General features: G+C 40.6%; 1 protein-coding gene across 2 annotated transcripts in view; it reads right to left on the reverse strand.

The window, feature by feature from the left end:
- The window catches only part of LOC126873697 (disintegrin and metalloproteinase domain-containing protein 10-like), a 164,254-nt gene extending 162,671 nt beyond the window's left edge, over nucleotides 1-1,583 (reverse strand). For both annotated transcript variants that reach the window (XM_050634826.1, XM_050634825.1), the window contains exon 1: nucleotides 1,222-1,583. The gene's annotated coding sequence lies outside the window, so the exon portion shown is untranslated. The remainder of the gene's footprint in view (nucleotides 1-1,221) is intronic.
- Nucleotides 1,584-19,313: the final 17,730 nt, after the last annotated feature.

Raw genomic sequence — 19,313 nt, forward strand, 5'->3', positions numbered from 1 at the left:
AATGGCCCTCCACCTGTTGGCGGCGGTGCCGCTTGGAAAGTCACGTCATTCGATATTCTACCCTTCGCTTTTTCCCTCTAAACATTCTGAACGCAACGTACAGTCCTTCGAACCACTCGCCAATCGAGAAAAACGAGCTCACAAAACAAAATCAAAAAATCCAATACTCGAGAAATACATCTGGTTTCCTTCCTAAACATAAAGTTATTAATCTAGGTTTTTGCAACGGTCGTAAAAAAATCGTAAAAAGAAATCATGATAGATCGTAACATTGATATATTGCAGCGTAAAGTAGTCGTTTGAAAAGTTTTCGATGATCACGTGTTAGTTCACTTTCAGGGACATTTGCAACTTCGTCTGGATATCTGCGATCGTGGATCGTGCGATAATGCTTTTAAAAATGTGGTAATAAAGCAACACCGTCGCCCAAGGAAATGTAATAGTTTCGCTTTCGAGTTTCGCAGCTTTTTTCCTTCGTCGTGATAACATCCCCTCGGGGAAGGTTTGACGGCGGACTTTGAGGATGATCGACGAGAGAGCGGAAAATTAGCGACAACGCGGGCTTTCTTGGAATGAGACGTTAAGCCGGCTTTAGATCGCGAGCTCGCGTGTGAAACGCTTAAGACCCTCGTGAATTATTTTGCGGTTCGATGATCAATAAGCTTGATTATGATGAAGGAGTCTGCCTGTTTGACGAATTGAAAAGATTAGACTCTAACTGAATGAAGATTAAAGATTGGGACTAGTGCTTACCACTTATACGCTATTGCAATGACGATTGTTATAACAAAACCATGACATTTACAATTTATCTTCAAGATAATGTAGCTTAGTAAATCGCTAATCATAATTCATGTCGACTATTTCGAGATGCAAACACGTATAAGAAAGTCACACGAATATTCTGATTATTCGTGACAATACACAACGAGGTACGATACTTGTAAATAAATCTACGTAAAACCGTATCATATTTCCAAGAAATACGAGAGCGTAAATAATCCATTACAATAACACTAACAGTCACCGGCGATTCCACGAATTGCGAGTAACAGACTCTCTCTGTTTACAAAAACTCTAGCACAACGCCTCTATCGAGCGAACCGAACCGTTTTGTAAATAAACACACGAAAGTCGTAACTACATTTGATGCCGTATCGTTACTCGGCCAACACGTGTTCGCACCCCTTTCGAATGATATGAAAAAAGGTGCATACTTACCGACGTGCAAGCAGCTCCTATGCACAGCCGAACGAGTCTCGTCAGCGTCGTTGAGTACAGGAATCTCCGAGAAACCAGTCTCGAAGCACGAGCCGCTCCATACGTCGTTTTCTAATCGGCATGAATGCTCACCACCGACAAATTTTGACGTCACGCGAAAATTGAAGCTCGCAGGAAAGAAAGGCAAATCTTTTTACGGCGTGAAGACGATGTGGAGAATAAGAATCATCACGTGTCGCGAAAGAATGACGCGACGCGGAGTCAAGAGGGACGAGTAGGAACGCGAGCACGCGTGTACAAGCTCGTGGAATGCTCGCGGTGTACTACTGCGCCGAAACCACCCCGAACGACTGCCGGGCTGCCGCCGCTGCTGCTGCTTGCCGTCCTACGAACCCCACCTCGCGGCCAACCGTCGCTGCGGCCCCCACCCCCCGTACGCCGAGCCGTGAGCCAACGGAAAAATGGGTGGAAAAGTTGTACGGTGTATGATCGGACGATTATTGGCCTGGCGGCCCGTTGTCAAAGCCTGAAAGGTACGTTTCTCATTCTGTTTACACTCGTAGACGCCTTCACCGGAAAACGGGAGCGGCTTTTTAGGAAGAAGTGACAAAGAAAAGGATCGATAATTGATTCGAGCGATATTGGAAATTTTACAGGTGTATTTTTGTTATTACTTTCCGTGTTTAGTGTATTTGTATTTTGCACTTTCCTATTTTTAGAAAAACTATATTGGATAGCTCAGTTTCGATATCGATGGAATATGAAGTTACACCATATTTTGTGCAACTTTCTGCTATCGTATGTATTTAATGTATTTGTATTTTTCGTTAGTTTGTTTCCCTCTTTTTTTCGAAAAAAGAATATTGGAGAGCGCAGGAAGCGTAGAAACACCAGTACCTTATATTTACTTATTTTTGAAGATCAGTTTCATCGTCGGTGATACAACACGAAATTGCACCACACTTCGTGAGACTGCGAACGCAGAATTGTTAAACGAGCCCGGTAGCGTTAAACTTTTCGTAATTTAATATTCACCGCTAATTTTAATGGTTTCTTAATCGACTTTAATATGATGTTGTTTAAAGCCAGCGCAGATGCAGATTCTCTTGTTTCGCTGGTATACATTTATTTTTAGTGGTCTACCTGTAGAACCCCCGCGTAATTTTAACTTTCGCAGAGTTCTGTTTACGGAAACCGTGGAAATATATGGAATATTAAACGACATCAAAAATATTTGAGAATATAAAATGGGAAAATAAATTTTAGACCGATCATCGGTCGGCTGTTTGATGTTTCGTGATACGATGATATTTTTGATTAATGGAAAGAAGAAAAATTGCGGCAAGACAAAACGACGAGAGACGCGGCGATTCGAAAAATGTAAATATCGCGAAATTTCGTTGTAGCTCGATTTGACTACTAGTCGCATGTTTAAAAGATAAATGGAGTCTTTAAATAAGCGAGTGTTCCGCTTCTGTTCGCATTGGTTCTCGCGAAACAATATTGTTTGCGCGGTAATTCGTAACGAGAGCTATTTATATTTCGACGCTCACAAACGTGAGATGCAATGAAAGCCGAGTCGAATTATACTGGAGATTGGTATCAGTCGCGTAAAGCTACGTGATCGTATTTCAAAGACGAACATGTTCGAACGAGAGAGAAAGGAGATATAAATTGTTCAAATACACAGCTTCCGTGTACTTGGATGAAAAGCAGAAATTCTGGTAATGAATCTTTCTCGGCAAATGGAAAAATAAAGATACATGAAAGTAGGGGCGGGGGGAGGCTTATATCGAACACGATGCGGTTCACGGTGCTTAATTAAAGATAAAAAAGTATTCCTAGAAATTTATTTGCGGATGAAGCTGCAAAATTAATATCAATCTTCCATTCCTGGTAACCCGTAATTATTTGTAACGGTTTTTAAATATAGATGACCTAATTAGGTATATTTTGTAACGTTTTGAAGTAAATAAAAAGCTCCGGTGAGGTGCAGTGGGGATATAGAGTGTAAAAATTCTACACTACGCTGTTAGTTATTATTTCCAGCCTGGCTGTTTCACTCTCGGGATGAGCTGGAGCAAATGTACGTAATGGCTTCCCTTCCTTCCCTTTTCATCCCTGCACACCTTCTATGCTTTCTTTTCTTCCTTCCCTTTTCTTTCCTTCCTTACTTTCTTTCTTTCTTCGCTTTCCTTCCATTTAACTCCCATTCATCGCTTCCCATTCTGTTTCCTTCCACCCATTTCTCATCTTCTCTCTCTCTCTCTCTCTCTCTCCTTTTCCTTCCTTCCAATTTATTTCCACCCCTCCATTTCGCTTTCTCTTTTCTCGCATAAACATTTTAGTGTATCACATAGTAGCAACTCCTTATCAATAAACTTTACAACGTGTCCATTTGGAAATACATATAAGAAAATGTCGCACGTATTTGTCAGACAAAGAGCGATCATTCAGCAACGATTATTGAAAAAAATAATTCTGCGTTAAAAAAAGCAACAAAGTGCAGTGGGGAAACATAAAGTGAGCTAATTAAAAATGGTCGCAAAAACGCGCCGAACGAAGAGACGCCTCTAGCGTTGATCGTTAATTTGAAATTGCATTTTATTTTCTTTTTTTTTCTCTATTTTGGACAAAAAACCGGTGTGAAAGGGTTGAACGATTTCCGCGACTGAATCCTCGTAGCTATGGGGGCAAAATTGAAAGAGGTAAAAAGCGAGCTGCAATCAGTAAAACGGGCAAGTACAACAATTCTACCGGAAAATGTACTCACCGAAGCAGCGACGATTCGTGGCAAAACAAACGCAAGCGCGGAAAATGCCGACGAAAATAAAAGGACGTGCGCCATTTTCAGAGCGTTTTTCCGAGTAACTTCCCGGGTAAGCGGTTCTCTTCAATAATTTACACCGGTCGGCCGTTGTTTGCCACAATCTCTCCGTGTAACAATAGTGTAAAACCAAGCCCGGCTCCCTGCCATCGCCTCTCACCCTCGCTCCCTCGCGAGCAAGCAAGCGAGAAATTTAAGTCGGGATTCTCCGCTGCTACTTATGCGCCGCAAGAACAACGCAAAGAGCAGCCAAGCCGCCCGTAATATATCCTCGGACCTCTCGTTTTACGGATCCTCCCTCCGCGCAACCATCCCACGACATCCTTGGAAACATTTGCACCGGGAGGACAAAACGATTTCGACTTAACGCCGTCGAGAAAATGGAAGCAACCTTTCTTCATACTTTTATTTTACTCCAGTTGCACCGATTCTCTGGTATCAATTTCTGATCAAGGAATATTTTACATCAGGTTATAAAAGAAAAATATTGATATATCTTGACGATTTTAAAATGCTATTGGTATCGAAGATATCGTGTGAAGATTACGGAGAAAGGATATGATTAAGTACGATGTCGTTGGTGTTCTGATTTTGATGTCATTCGGCGGTTAAAAGAACGTGTCATAATGTAACATAGTTAGAAAAAGGGATCGACAACCTGTCCGAACCAAAGACGCGAGGTGGATATTAAACGTATCGATTCGTTTAATAAAGAGACGAGTACAAGTACAGAAATAGTGTACACTGGTCGTAATCGTCGCTTGCTCGAAACAATTCAACTCCTCTACTCGCTAATTATTCTACTATTGAACTGTCCTAGAGAGCATGTTCGTCTATTTATAACTACAGTTGTTATTATAAAAAGCACAAATGTAACTCTGGTTGACGATCACAAATAATGGCAATAATATTTTGTTCGCAAACCAAAACGTTTTGGATTGTTAGCAAACCAAAACGTTGGTATTCCAAGGCACAATAATATGAGTCTCTCTCGATCCAAATCTTCCGTTGATTCAGGTACCGCTACAGGCATAAGACTCTTAGCAATAGAAGATGAAACGATGAAGCTTTGTCAAAAAGTTAATGGCATATTTGATATCTAAAGCACGGCAATCAATACTTTTGAGACCAATACCTTACGAGAGAATTGAAACAAAAGATTTTTCACGTAAATATCTTTCCACATTTGAATTTCATAGAAAGATCGATGCGATTAATTTTGTAAGATATTGAATCTTAAAATTTATCTTATATTTACGATAAGGTCTTCATTTATTAATAATGCATTAATTTATCATATCGTAGAAATTATATGTGGAAGGGATAAGCTAATCGAGCATTATTTTTAAACCGAGGGAAAAATTGAGCGCCCCTCTATTTCCATAAGATCGTTCCGCGTAAAATTGAGTCCGGGGGGTTAGTCTAATTATTTTTCATGAAATTCATGCGGAGTCATGAAATTCAGCGTGCGATAGTGGTGTCGGAACGTCAACGACATATATCTTATGAATCACGGCAGGAATTATATCCGGATTTACATAGAGATGGTTATTCTCGATTTGCACCCCGCCACGCTCGATTTCCCTAGCCAATAATTCACTGACGCGCTTAAGGCTCTAAGCCTCCGTAAACGTATTTTCCTAGCCGATATGTCGCTGAATAATTTTCTTGTCGTTTCAGCCCGGGAACCCTGAATAGTCGATCGCTTATCATAGCTTAACGAGAGGGCTCGCGGTCGACACGCGGCGTTAGCCTAACGCGAAAAATAATGAAACCGCTTATCCCGATACACCATCTCCGTGGGAGATTGTTGGCTTCGGATGAAACCAGTTATTACACCATGAAAACTCGACGGTACTCTAGGAAGCAATCTAGATAAATCGTAGACATATGTACAACCCTGTTTGTAAATGTTGGAACACTTATGAGAAGCTAGGTTTACCAGAATAATATCTAAGAAATTATTAATATATTGTCTGAAATGCAAAAGTATATTCGGTATTGCAATAACTTTCTCAATTTCTTTTCATCTATAGTATATGCTGCATCTCTCGATAACCGTTTCAATTAATCTCGGCATATCATTAGCTTCTTTATTATATTTAAGCGTCTCGCAAACTCGTCCAACTCTAACTTTTATTAATTTCTTAATCTCGTTTCGAATAAACTGCTGAAATTCATTGTTAAGTTTCGTATGAGAGCAGCAGGTGTCCAAATGCTTACGAACGATAGTGTACAATGGTAATTCCATTAGCAATAAACTTTTAACGAATACGCGATGTTCTTCCAAAGTTTCTTTCTAATTGACCGTCGAGCATTCAGAAAGTATCGCAACCCTCTTAATGACGCGGGCCAATTAAAATGCCAGGTGACGCTTCTGATTTTCTCTCGAGTTATTTAACTCTTTTACGGCCGGCGTTCCTACGTAGTGAATTCCTCGAATATTTCAAACATTTTCCCAACATTTTCCTTGACTTCGCAGAGGGGGACTTTCATCCCCTCTTTTACCGGGTGTTTGCAACAGTCTCTACCCCGGAAAGCAAACGTACTCACTGCTTGCTCTTCAAATCCTGCTAATGGTTCGAAAAACCACATTCCTTCACTTGGTGCTATTTAAAAAAAGAGCCCCGTTGTCGCGACGAAAAATCCAGAAGGATCGGATAGGAAATCAACGTTAGAGCGTGCGTTCGAACACGTTGCCCATTTTCGAAAGCATTGATCGTACCGGCTGTTTTATGTCAGTTCAAATACCACGCGTCCCGAGTATTTTCTCGATAAATATTTGAAAGAGACTGTAAATGCAACTGTACGGCCGATAATATTCGTGACACTATGATTTCCTCCTATAGACAGGTACTCTCTCTTTTATAAGCGTTAGAAAAATTACAGAAAGCGGAATCAACTTCAGATACGGTCTGTGCAATTTTGTGCTGTACATCACAGTTGTGAAAGGAAGAATTATATTAACTGTAATACAAATTTCTTATATTTCGAGTTAAAACAAGAAAACAAAAAGGGTTCCACCTGTCAACCACTGCTGGAACTATCAAAGAAATAAAACTAATTACGTAGTTCTGTACTACATCATAATTGTGAGACAAAATGTTGTACGACTCGAATATTTCAAGTCTAAGGGAAAGAAAAGCCTCTTAACCGCCATCGGAACTACCAAAGAAATAAAACAATCTATCGCTCCGTTTCTACAGTCAAACAACGCCGCAAAAAGAAATAGAAAGGCTTTAAAACGAAAAAGAAGGAAAGGGCGGATCGTTGGCCTCTAGAGAGGCGTCTACACGAACTTGAGAATATTCCGTGACCCTCGAACGACCAGGTCTGGGTTGAATAATTCAAGCGGAGCCGGAGGTCCGGCATTGATTAAAAGGCAGGCTCTCGTCCAGCTGGTGGCGAGCTCGATTCTCGTCAAGAGCGCGGAAAACGCTGTGAGTATGTCGACCGGTTGGTTGATTAAGGAGCATGAGACTTGTCCCAAGTACTAGCATTGGTGAAGAGCGTGCATCTGCCAGGGTTCGCCGATTAACAAGCGCGATAATACAACAATTCCCTGATCGCGCCCGCATCCTCCGTCGTTTCATCACCAGATAGCTACCGGGCCATTCTCTCTACCCGTAAAACGTACGATATCCACGAGCTGACTTGCCGGTCAAGTAATTGGTCGAGTTACAGGTGTATGAGAAGGAGGGAAATTAGGGGGCGAAGAAATGTATTTTGTATTTGGAAGATTAGGACAGCCATTTGTTGAATGTTCGTTTGGCTAAAACCAAGCGAGAGTTGTTGGGGGATGATTTTCAAAAGAGGGTTGTTTGTCAAGCATAATACGCCTGCAGGTGGATGGAAATTTTACGGAGCGTAGAAGGCTTGTTTGCGGGGATGTGATTGATCGTTGACCACTCCCTTTACCTCGTTTCGCGTTTGTTCTTGAGAGAACGCGTCTATCGCGTGATTTTCCACGCTGCTTTAAAACAGTTTTTCAACTATTGCCACTTATTTTTTGCTGCAACGTTTTTTGTTAACGAACCATTAATTTTTAGTAATGTCCGGGTATATGACAAGTATGGTAAATTTGTAAAAAGTAACGTATGCATGTAATTTACGTTATTTTTCTCTGTAATTTAATGTATGCACAACGGTTAACCAACGTGGCTTCTCGTTTAACTCGCATAAATACAAACTAAAATCAGATATCAGCGACCAATTCGGGACAATAGACCGCTCCGGATAAAAGGCCATATTCGACCCAGACAGTGGCCATATCCGTGCAGTGCCGTATTAGTTTGACTAATTCAAATACGAAGAACAAGCTTGTAACTTGTTTGATTCCAAACAACGAGAGAGGTTGCTATACTATGTGATTCTCTATCTTAGGAACGTGAGCGAAAGGAGATCTCTTGGTAAAAGGAATAAGATCCGTCTGGCTAACCTTTTAATTTGATCCTCCGGTCGAAACACGCGTTACGAGGAGTACGATACCACAAAGAAAAATCAAGACAAAAGAACACACCGTTCCGAGATTTATCCGGAGACCTCGTAAAGCTCGATTTCGCTCTACATTACGAAACGATTGCTCTCCAAATAAAAGAAAGGAAAAAGGAGACGTAAGGTATGTACGACGTAAACGAGGTCTCAATCGCCATTTAAAGCCGAACTTAGCCTCTTGTTCTTTGGGAGAATGCATGGGTACTTCTAGATGGCTACAAACTGAATGTAGCACGTGTAAAAATAAGAATCTTTCTATTTTCATTTCCATCCTGTCATAGTTTGTCGCTTTAATAGTTTCAAATTTAATACGGTTTGACGACGATCGAGAGAAAGTTTAAAATTGATGCTAGTAATTTTCGTAGTAGACACTTTTTATTCATATAGGTAATAATTGAGAATCCTTCTGATGAAAGAATAAAGATATGATGAACATATAATACAGATACTATCTTTTAGTCAAATCATTTGGCTTATGCAGCCATTTTCTAGGAAGTTCCACAACTGTCTGCGTACATTAATAGCTTTCGTCAAATATAACTGTATTTTGTAAAGATTATAACTTTCTTCGTACTACTTGTAAACATTCTTTCGTGCCACGCTGTAAGTCAATAACTTGGTTAGTGATTTGCTCGACGAACACGAAAAATTCGCTGAATTGCCTGTGACAAAGTCGCTTGAAGGAATTCTCCAAGTAATTTCCACGCTAATCACCCATACCATCGACTTTCTTCAGGAACGATACCGATAATGTCAGAAATTCAGCAAAGAAACAAATGAAGCTTTTTTGGTTGTAATAAGAAGATTGTCTCCTCGAACGTCTCCGTCGAAATGCAATCGGAATGGCGAGAACTGGCTGGACGATATCGAAGCTGTGACTCGAATAGCAAAAAAATTCATCCAACAAAAAGAAGTACGAGGAAACGAAGTGGCCGCGCAAGTAAAAACAGAATGTTTTTCGATACGAATTTTCTGAGAAGGAGCAACAATGTAAAATTGTTTCGGATAAAAATTTCTATCGCAGAGTTCAATCCTAGATATAATACGCGATCTTCCTTAGGGATATGAACTCGTAAATGTACCATTGTAAATGGTGATTATTAAACAGGAAATAAATTCCTTTCGTTTTGAGACGAACTTGTGCCCGATTACCGAAAGTTGGCCAATTAATCGTGGAGGAATTTAATATCGCTTGGAAGAGGAAGGATTCATTGATGACCTCGTTAGGTCCGACAGTTTTAATAACCGGGCATAAACATTCGGCACGTACGGTGTGCATTAATGACCGTGGAGGGGCGTTTATGGTGATCTTGAATTACACCTTGCGTCTTAATTGAACGGAACTTTAATTACGATTTACGTTCTCGCAAAGTTCCCGGAGCTGTAGTTTCTCTCGCAGAATAAAGTCGTAAGCAAATTACGCCAAGATTTACAACCCAGCTTTTCCACCAGATATCAACGAAATTATTTATCGAGATCTTCCTGATCCATCGTGACTTTAAACGTATGTAAAATCTAAAAACAGAAACAAACTGCTTGGGTTGGAAAATGTAGAAACCACTGGCCTCTTATCACCGTCCGATAATTTGTTGGACGAATCGTGCAATTTAATTCGTTAACGAATTCAGAAAGAATGATCCGAGGAATAAGCAGAACACGGAGCAAGAGTTAAAATTTCAGACACTAAAGCGCTTCTGTACGTACGATTATTCGAAAAGGGGATGTAATCGAGGGATTAACGATCAAATTTAATCCCGGCGTGAATGAGAGGCTATTCTTGGAGGAATTAAAGTGCACGGTGTTCCCCACATTTTTCCGTGCAGTCGATTGAAACCGAGTCGAGCAAATACGAACCATTATCGTGGCAGAGAAAAGGCAGGCCGAATACTCGTTCCGCGATCTCCATTTCCATCCGGCGTTGTATCGTACACGTAAAACTCGTTTGGCGTCGGCGTAACATCGTCCGGGAAAACACCGTCCGCTCTCTACGTTCAAAAGAAAATCATCGTCTGTGAATCGAACCGTTCAACTGGGCCAACATGAAAATTGATTCCCCTTCCGGTTAACCTCGTCACCTGTTTCGCCAACCAACCTATACCGGATCTCCTCCAGACGATCAGCGGCTAATTATTTCGAGGATCTATACACGGGCTCGCGAAAGTATTCGAACTATGCTACTGTCAAATTGATTGTACGAAGCAAATTTAATAAAGTTCGATATCGACGTGAAATTGGATATCGGCGTGTATTGAATCCTGTATTTAATTGCAAGCCAAGTTGACTGTAGGTTTTTTCGTTTCGTATTCAACATGGTTGAAAAAGTGTGTCGAAATGATGGCTTTTGGCAGTGAATTGTGCCCAGCAAAAATTCCAGAAGCTTGAAGAGAAAGAAGTATGGGAAATCGCGAGATAAAGCGTTGAAACTAGGAAATAACATTATAAATCTAACAAGGAAATAACAAGAACTGCAAAATCACGAATAAGTTGGCTGGATAAGCGTTCGATGTTTCAGGTTGATGGTACATCTGCAAAAGAATATGAATACTTGGCCCTTGCGAGTAATGTTTTTATTATATCTTACTTTATAAATTCTTTTAATATGTTTTTTAATATTAAACTTGTACAATTTATTTCAATAAATTTTATTATAGTACCCTTGCATATTCTTACAATTTCGCGAGTGAAAGTCGTAATAATTTAAAGTAAAACATTTGAAACGTAAGAAATTGCTGCATCAAGAACATAATTTCTTGATTAATTGTTCGAAAACAAAAGATCATGCGCTCAAATAGTTTTGGGACTGTTTTACCATCAACCTAAAGCATCGAATGTGAATACAGGCAAATCGTCCAAAATTACCCAGTTCTTGTCATCTCGTATAACGTCTCAAAAATAAAATCGGAAGTGAAAGTAGATTTCCACTGAAATATTTTAACGAATGATACCTTATGACGATGATAGTATTTGTTGAGTGTTTTAGATGATATATGTAGTGAGATATATGTATTTGAGATCCTGTTCTCCTTGATATTTTTCGAGCTGCGCTCTGGAGGATAAATCGGAGAAGCATGTAAAGTTACTTTGATGCATTTCATTAAGAACGTGCTTCATCTTGCTGCTGACAACATGTAAGAAGAGGAAGTTGGAGCTTGCTACAGGGTTCGAGGACGTCGAGAAACTGTCGGGCCGAGAGAATGCTTGAAAATACAAAGGGATTTTACACAAAGCGAGTAACGGCAAAAATTACAACTCGATGAACGACTTTGATCGAAACACTTAGTAGAACCAGACGTTGCTTTTCTCAATTCTTTCTTCGATTAAGTTCAACGATCGTTTGCCCCTCGAGTCGGGTCGTCTGAAAGCTCGGTGTGCGCCTCCGTTCTTTGCGACACCCCAGATATTTGCATAATAAAGATTTAATGAAAAATCGTGAAAATAATTCTCTTTGGAAGCAAATTTTCTTCTAGGTGAAATTTTATCCGATTGCATTAAAACTCAAAGAATAAGTATTTATGAATAAATCAATGTCTAAATGTTTGTACTCTGGAAAATTTCTTCGATTTTTTATATCGTTAAACATCGTACATACGAGTAGAAAAAAAAAGAGATTTAAAGCAAAGTTACACGTAGCCTGCGATCGACTATGTTACTATCGCTATGTCTCTGATACATAAAAGGATAGTAAGATCAAAAAGCTCGGAAATGAAAGAGCAAGAAAATGTTTCGGTCTGAGAATCCGTTCTACCAAAATGAAAGCAAGCTCCGAATAGAAATTCATTTTCTAGAGAAAAGCTGTCGATCGAATAGAAAGCTTGCAGTGTTCATTGTGAATCGTGAACTTATCTCTCTTCGTTTAACTTCTCTCGTCCTTGAACATTTTCTTCGTTAATTCAGGGCTTCAAAGTGTTATTTCAATTCGTTCGCTGCTATAGACTTGCACAGTGCGTCGACTGAATTATCTAAATAAACGCAACTGCTGCATTTCTATTTCACTGGCGTTCGACAAACTGATTTACGAAGTTAAATAAAACAACCAAAAGTGCGTTGAACGAAGTCTTATGTAACAAATGCAATTCTAGGAAATAATCGTATCCTACTAGTACCGGCGAATGCGTTAAGCGAGGTGCTTATAATTGGTAATGGCGAGCTTTAAAATGGAATAGTAGCAAACTTGAACAGTGGAATAGAATCGATCCTAATTAGGCTATTAAAACGGAAATTGAACGTCATTGATCCATCCACTGATTGATCAGGTGAACGAGAACGGTCGAGTGAAGGAAAAAGTGAAGTTGGACTGTCTCTGACAGGACAAGTAGAATAGGTCTGACCATAACGTACGTAATCTAAAAGCAGCAGCAGATCGAGTAAGTTGAATGAAATGGTCTCAACTTGGACAAATAGAAGCAAGAATTTATTTCAGTCACTTTGAGTTCCAAACTGTCTTCCTGTCTCTTCTATCTGTCTTCTTGGGAAATGGGGAAAACTACTTTAAACGTATTTAGAGATACCCAATTCGATAAGAAACTCTGATATTACATGTTTCTTTTTATTTAAACGGGTTTTTCCTACCTTCTCCGGAAATTCTTTGAAAATCTATTTGAAATACACATCAGGAAAGCACCCACTTCTCCAATTCGTTGCGTTCTCGTTCTCAGCAGGACGAAGTATACGCGGTAAGGCTGTACCAGAGTAACCAAAAACTGGGTACAGGTATGGCAAACAAAGAGAGAAAATAAAATAACAGCGGAAGAAAACTGAAAAATAAGAAACTCGCCGCTTTCGAGGCATCCCGCCGGCAGATTGTATTATCCTGTGAAATTTCATCGTCTTCTTTTCTCGCCGTCTAATTTATTGGGCGGCGATACGGCGGTCAGGAAATGGACAACGGCGTCCAAGGTTTTTCCAGTCCGGCCCTCCACATACTTTCTCGACAAATCGAAGCTACGTGTCCAACGAACCTTCCTATTTTGCCGTTATATTTTCCCTCTGCTTCGCTGAATCGGTCCACGATCCCAAAACCTTCGATTTTTAAGTTTAACGACGAGTTTCCTCCTATTTCCTTCTTCCTGTGAAACTTTGAAACTTGAAACGAAACTTTCGATCGTGAGCGTTCACCGTTGGGAATTAAAAAATTAAGTAAACAGTTTCGCCGAATGTTGTGTTATAAAACACAAGATAAGCAGTTTCGGAATTTAGGACGATAGTGCGCCGGTCTAGAGTCAGGAGCAAACAAAAGAGTGTTAGCGAGCATAATCCGCAAACTTGCTGCGTCGAGGTAGCAACCACTTTCGGTTTTAGCATTAATGCCCAACGATATCGAATAACCAGTGTATTATAAGCAGCGCGAGATATTAAAAAATTCAAGAGAAACATAGAAGAAGCTACTCGAACTCGACGCAGCATTCTGCCGACATTTACTTTGGCGTTAATCCGTAATAAACGTCAGCTGGGCTCGAAGATACGGAAAGAATTAGAGCGTTCAACGTCACCGGAAGGCAACGGTCCGCCTAAAACATCTCAAGCGAGAAAGAAATCCAGAAGAGACAATGTTTGCATAACGCGGTTTCCTAGAAAGGAAGCTTGTCTGTTCCTGCTGGTAGGAACGAAGCGAGTAAAGAAGTTATCGCAGATGAGAGTCCCCTAGGAAATTCTCAAGTAACAACTATCTCTAAAGCACCTCCTCATCTACATTCCGCGCGGATCGTCTTACATAGTAAACGCCAGTTGACAGTTTCGCGAATTAGTCTACAGCGCGTACGTGACTAGGGGTCCGTTTCAACCGGCTTTCTATGGTCTTTGATTGGCGCGCGACGAAACACGTAATACAATTTACAAGGCACTCTTCGTTCAACGACTCATCTGCCGTGATACAGACTCCAAGTTTTCGTGCCGTGTATCTACAAATAGTCTCCGCCATTCATCGATAATTTTCCACATCCCATTAGAAACGACGAAACTAGGATAGTCGTGCTGTGTGGAAAATTTCGAGACTTTAAAGAGCAAAATAACCCCTTGACGTTCGTCACTGTAAAACAGTAATTTTATATAGAATCGCTCGCGAAGGTATTTGCTCACCTGTAGACAATTTTTACGTACACATAATTCAGACGGATCAGACGTAACCTAAAATTACGTATCGATTCCAATCCGCGTTGTACATAGCGTCCAAGTAATTGCAATCAGCCTTCCTTTTCCTTAGATCTACCCAAAAGAACAGGAGACGTTAAAGCGGAGAGGGGTGAAGAGTGAAATGACAACGATGGTCGAAACGGTGCGATAAAGTTGGTGTACACGCGCACCGGTGTACGTATATCGAGGGTTAAAAGGGACGCCAGAGGTTTGCTCCCCTTGGAATATATGCATGAGCTGGAGCTCGTCAGCTGGGAAAGTAAGAATACCAATTAGGCGTGCAAACAGCGGTTGCTAGTCCCACAGGAGTTGGCGGGATACGATAAGAGTTGCAGGACGTCGTTTAAGAGTTTGCCCGCGAACAGCGACGAAAATTTGGTCGAAGGTCGGTTGAGACACGATAAAACGTAAAATTCAATAGGTGATCTTCGGCGGGTTTTTGTCGAGATCTCAAAGTTATACGAAAATTCAATCTTGCAAAGCTGTGTACGCGGCTCGATGCGATTAGATTAGCAAGGTTTTTAAGAGGCTCTCTCGTCTCGGCTTTCTCGTTTCTTCCTTCGGCACGGGTAGCTTGCCTTCGCGAAACCTGACGACTCGTGAATGGAGACCGGGTTGAAATACAACGTGGGTTGATCTTGGGGGTTGGAATTAATTGAACGCGTTGTTTGGGTAATCGATGGTATCGGGTCGGTCGATCGAGTCCTCGGCTCTTTCAACCGAGAATATTAATTGTCAATCGAACCGGTGATTTCAGACGAAAGGTACTTGCAGCTGTTTGCGTTTCGGGAAATTGGAAAAGCGAATTCGCTGATAGTTGATGGTGGATTGTAATTCCCATTCCCTTTGAGTTGCTTCCTTCTCCGCTAGTCACAGTGTATATATTGATACGATTGAAATAAATTTACTTGTAAAATATTATATAAGATAAGATAAGAGGAGGGAATATTTATAGAGTGGGTTGTAGATATCGAAACAGCGAAGAAAGCCTTGAAACTCTAAACGAAGATAGTATTCTAGATACATGAAATAATTTTTAAAAAAAGAAATTGCATGAAAGTAGTACAGGCCAGGTGTATTTTAGAACAAAGAAACATCGCATGATCGCAACATTTATTCAGCAGTGAGTTATTAAAAGTGTATCAATGCTTTTACCGTATCAAGGAACCCGACATTCCGCTAACCTCGAAAAGGAAACGATATCGCAGCACGTAGGCTCGTTAAGCCGAACATTATCTAAACGACGAACGCGCGCGCGCTCCCGACGATTTTAATTTACCGTAATCATGGATGTATGCAGGTATACACGAGAAACGAACGCATTAATAGTTGATCGCCTCGAGTCTCCATCTCGGATATACGAGAATCTAAAAATGAATGCGAAAGCAATGGCATGCACGTTCGAGTAGAAAATGTACGGCACGCGAATTTAGATAACGAGAATTTCTTGTAGAATACCTGCACGAGAGTGCAACAACGTATCCTATATACGTGGCTACAATTACAGTGAAGCAAATAATAGCAACCAGTCTGCTCTAAATGAAGTGATTGCACGATGAGGCTGCAATAAGGGTTGATTGGCGGAGTTTTGCAGTTCCTAATATGCGACGATGACGTTGTATATTACTAGATCATTCTCACCAACAGAAATGAGACGAAACGGAATCGATGGGTCTGCATTAACATTTACGCGTATATGTATTATGATACACGTAGAGTTTCAATACTAAAAAATACAGTAATTTTAACATCGACAAAGTTGACAATGTGAAAATAGGAAAATAAAAATAGGGAACGTTTGAATAGAACGAGAAGCGAATGAATATAGTAGAAGGTTAATGGCGAATTCCTCATCCTGGTTTCATTTTATGTAATTATCGCAGCGGTGTATTATCATCGGCCGAGCAAGTGGTTAAGACAAATATTACAGAACGATTCCATCAACGATATAGATGTAGCCAAAGTCGTTGGTAGCCATCGATCTTAGTTACGTGCCGGAATAATATATAATAGCCAATAATGTTGGGGCAATGTATCAAACTATTGGGAATATCCTATCGACAAGCTGTCACTGCTATTATACCTTACATCTAGCATAAATATATTATGAATGACTGACGATACATACATATAAACCGAACAAAAGAAAAAGGCGCGCGTGCTAGATGAATCCATCACTCTTCGTATTTACCCCGAGATCATCTTCCTTTATGGCCAGTCAATGGTGGAAAGCCCGGAAGTGACAAAAGTGTGGAATTTATACTCCCACTGGCCGTAAAGTCTAGACATTTATTATAGTACAAATCACAATCTGTTACACGAGAATGTTCTTACGCGGACTTATTACGTAACGCAAGCGAACGTCTGGATCAATGGTACAGACGAAGCGACCGTATTTGCGTGCTCGTTGTCTTTCCCCGATTAATTCTTTATACGAAGATCGTCGTGTTTTCGAGGAAAGAAATTTCGCAATGGAAAGGGGGTTGGCCGTAGTCAGAGGAAATACATCATCCTTGATATCGATTAGCTAATGAAACCCAAGTAGGACGAGACAGCAACAAAAGTTATGACTGTCGTTAACCCAGGAAATGGTATTCTATGCGCGAAGTAGAATTAAACGGTACATGATCAAACAACAATCATACTATTGTATTATCGACGCGTATAGCTGTATAATCCACGAAAGACAACATAAACAAAATAATCGTTTCCATGACAGCGTAAAACCTACAAAGCTACGTAGCGTGTAGAATAGAACCTTATATGGTCGGGCCAGAAAGTAACACGACTATCAGTATCGGTACAAGCGAAATAAAATAATTTCTGGATCAGCAAGCGAATGAAGGTAGTTTTACCATAGAAGGTAATATAAACATTACTGTAGAAATGCTGCGGAGCTACGTAACAAGTAGAACAGAATAGTATGCAGTCAGACCGGACAACGACGCGATTTTCAGTAATTGTACGAGCAAAGCAAAGTAATTTCTGAATGAATGAACGAATAAGGACTATATCGGCACTTTTACAGAGGAACGTATCGTCAGACGTTCTCAAAAAAGCTTCGCAGCTCGTACAAAATCTGAAGCAAAAAATCAGAAGTAGTATCTAAGCATGCTGGCACACAGATCAGACATGCATATTTGAAACGCGTGAATCAATACTTAACCGTTTAGACCTGAGCGTGAATGTCTGTCTCCGCAAACTTTGCCAGATGTTACATTAACGATGCCGATGTGCGACTGCAATGTATTATTTTGCAGTGGCAAAATGCACCGACTAACACGCCATGGAAAACTAGCAGCGACAGAAGTGTTTGAACGCCGTCTGCAGCTGCGATTAAGGCGACTGCAGCGTGAACAACGACGGCACACAGGGATACCGAGAGGTCGTCCGTTAACAGCGAATGTGAAATTATAGCGACAGTTCATACCCATTTTACCCCACCCTGTAGATCCACGCTCTCGTTCCAGCCGCACCGTTTACCGTCCCCACCCCGCTGTCAACCATCATTTATCCGCAACTTTACGGTGTAGATTTTTGAAGAATCCTGGTAAAAACGTTCGGCGTACGCGAAAATTATTGCTCCGCAGAGACGACCGCGCACCTGGTTACGCGGATATAACGAAATTTAGAGGGATCGTCGGAGGGTGGCCTCTGGGAATAACGGAGAATCGTTTCAAAAAGTATCTGACGTCCTCGAAGAAGGGAACAACTTGTGTTCTACCACGCAGCTGGGGAAAATATATTACTGGAGAGTTCCAGTTGAGAGCAATGTTGCGCGAGAATAACAAGTTCCCGATTTCCCGATCGGTTATCAATGAAACGTTATTTTCTGCGCAAATATTGACATCCTCGGCGGATATTAATTTTCGAGTTGAACGCGTGAGAATACGCCTCTTTGAAATGAATATTGGACGGTTCCTGGACGAACGTATACCTAAACAACGATAAAGATACTCGTAGCTTCACGAGCGACAATTAATTTGGTTCGACTATAGAATACGAAGAGTCGAAGATGTTAAGTGGACGTTCAACATGGCTGTAACTACGCTTGAGAAAGCACAGACAGAAATTCCGCGTTTTTCGAAGGCACGTAATAATTCAATTTAAAGCGACATATGTTTGGTAAAAATCTTTGAACGTCGACTATCCGATGAAAGCTTCTATTATTATTGATTATAGCAGGAATGTAATCTCTCTTTGTATCTGTCTAACGCAATTTCGCTTTATTCGTTTCACAGGAGGTTCGGAAATTACAAAATGATTTATGACTTTGACGTATTATTTCGATTGACATACAATTAACGTCAATTACCATTCGCCGATGCATTTTGTGACGAAAATGAATTACCCTTATTTGATTCGTTCTACCTATATGTCACAATACGTTCGTTTATTTCAGGTCTTTAATTATTTCGTAATTCGATGTTCTTTTATTTAGAAGATCGAACGCTAAAATTTTCAAGAACCTGTTTGTCCACCAGACGACGTGAAATATTCACGATCCTTAGACTCTCGTTAATTTTCGTTTTCCTCGGCTACTGGATTACTCTCTGAATCGAATCTCATCTAGCAGACTATCCAGGTTATATACCTCAGCGACCCCTCCCTCACCCTCGCATCCTAGTATCTGGCTTTTAAC

The sequence above is a fragment of the Bombus huntii genome, chromosome 15, assembly GCF_024542735.1.
Source record: "Bombus huntii isolate Logan2020A chromosome 15, iyBomHunt1.1, whole genome shotgun sequence".
In the NCBI taxonomy this organism is placed as follows: domain Eukaryota; kingdom Metazoa; phylum Arthropoda; class Insecta; order Hymenoptera; family Apidae; genus Bombus; species Bombus huntii.